The sequence below is a fragment of the Heterodontus francisci genome, unplaced genomic scaffold (genome assembly GCF_036365525.1).
Source record: "Heterodontus francisci isolate sHetFra1 unplaced genomic scaffold, sHetFra1.hap1 HAP1_SCAFFOLD_1584, whole genome shotgun sequence".
Lineage (NCBI taxonomy): Eukaryota > Metazoa > Chordata > Chondrichthyes > Heterodontiformes > Heterodontidae > Heterodontus > Heterodontus francisci.
Window position 1 is genome coordinate 1 of NW_027140936.1, and position 2,500 is coordinate 2,500.

The following is a 2,500-nucleotide window of genomic DNA, read 5'->3' on the forward strand; positions in this document are numbered from 1 at the left end:
TTTCGGACTTAGTCTCTGGACATTATTTTCGAGTTTTTGGTTAATGATTTCACACTTTTTACTTACTTTTGCGATTTTTGGTTAATGATTACTCTGCTTACTGGTTAACCATTTGCCCTTTCGGACTTAGTCTCTGGACATTATTTTCGGGTTTTTGGTTAATGATTTCACACTTTTTACTTACTTTTGCGATTTTTGGTTAATGATTACTCTGCTTACTGGTTAACCATTTGCCCTTTCGGACTTAGTCTCTGGACATTGTTTTCGACATTTTGGTTAATGATTTCACACTTTTAACTTAATTTTGTGCTTTTTGGTTAATGATTTCATACTTTTTACTTACTTTTGCGATTTTTGGTTAATGATTTCATACTTTTTACTTACTTTTGCGATTTTTGGTTAATGATTTCATACTTTTTACTTACTTTTGCCCTTTTTGGTTAATGATTTCATACTTTTTACTTACTTTTGCGATTTTTGGTTCATGATTACTCTGCTTACTGGTTAACCATTTGCCCTTTCGGACTTGGTCTCTGGACATTATTTTCGACTTTTTGGTTAATGATTTCACACTTTTAACTTAATTTTGTGCTTTTTGGTTAATGATTTCATACTTTTTACTTACTTTTGCCCTTTTTGGTTAATGATTACTCTGCTTACTGGTTAACCATTTGCCCTTTCGGACTTAGTCTCTGCACATTATTTTCGAGTTTTTGGTTAATGATTTCACACTTTTAACATATTTTTGCGATTTTTGGTTAATGATTACTCTGCTTACTGGTTAACCATTTGCCCTTTCGGACTTAGTCTCTGGAGATTATTTTCGACTTTTTGGTTAATGATTTCACACTTTTAACATATTTTTGCGCTTTTTGGTTACTGATTTCATACTTTTTACTTACTTTTGCGCCTTTTGGTTAATGATTACTCTGCTTACTGGTTAACCATTTGCCCTTTCGGACTTAGTCTCTGGAGATTATTTTCGAGTTTTTGGTTAATGATTTCACACTTTTTACTTACTTTTGCGATTTTTGGTTAATGATTACTCTGCTTACTGGTTAACCATTTGCCCTTTTGGACTTAGTCTCTGGAGATTATTTTCGACTTTTTGGTTAATGATTTCACACTTTTTACTTACTTTTGCGATTTTTGGTTAATGATTTCACACTTTTTACTTACTTTTGCGATTTTTGGTTAATGATTACTCTGCTTACTGGTTAACCATTTGCCCTTTCGGACTTAGTCTCTGGAGATTATTTTCGAGTTTTTGGTTAATGATTTCACACTTTTTACTTACTTTTGCGATTTTTGGTTAATGATTTCACACTTTTTACTTACTTTTGCGATTTTTGGTTAATGATTACTCTGCTTACTGGTTAACCATTTGCCCTTTCGGACTTGGTCTCTGGACATTATTTTCGAGTTTTTGGTTAATGATTTCACACTTTTTACTTACTTTTGCGATTTTTGGTTAATGATTACTCTGCTTACTGGTTAACCATTTGCCCTTTCGGACTTAGTCTCTGGAGATTATTTTCGAGTTTTTGGTTAATGATTTCACACTTTTTACTTACTTTTGCGATTTTTGGTTAATGATTACTCTGCTTACTGGTTAACCATTTGCCCTTTCGGACTTAGTCTCTGCACATTATTTTCGAGTTTTTGGTTAATGATTTCACACTTTTAACATATTTTTGCGCTTTTTGGTTAATGATTACTCTGCTTACTGGTTAACCATTTGCCCTTTTGGACTTAGTCTCTGGACATTATTTTCGAGTTTTTGGTTAATGATTTCACACTTTTTACTTACTTTTGCGATTTTTGGTTAATGATTTCACACTTTTTACTTACTTTTGCGATTTTTGGTTAATGATTACTCTGCTTACTGGTTAACCATTTGCCCTTTCGGACTTAGTCTCTGGAGATTATTTTCGAGTTTTTGGTTAATGATTTCACACTTTTTACTTACTTTTGCGATTTTTGGTTAATGATTTCACACTTTTTACTTACTTTTGCGATTTTTGGTTAATGATGACTCTGCTTACTGGTTAACCATTTGCCCTTTCGGACTTAGTCTCTGCACATTATTTTCGAGTTTTTGGTTAATGATTTCACACTTTTTACTTACTTTTGCGATTTTTGGTTACTGATTTCACACTTTTTACATATTTTTGCGCTTTTTGGTTAATGATTACTCTGCTTACTGGTTAATTATTTGCCCTTTCGGACTTAGTCTCTGCACATTATTTTCGAGTTTTTGGTTAATGATTTCACACTTTTAACATATTTTTGCGCTTTTTGGTTAATGATTACTCTGCTTACTGGTTAACCATTTGCCCTTTCGGACTTAGTCTCTGGAGATTATTTTCGACTTTTTGGTTAATGATTTCACACTTTTTACTTACTTTTGCGCTTTTTGGTTACTGATTTCACACTTTTTACATATTTTTGCGCTTTTTGGTTAATGATTACTCTGCTTACTGGTTAATTATTTGCCCTT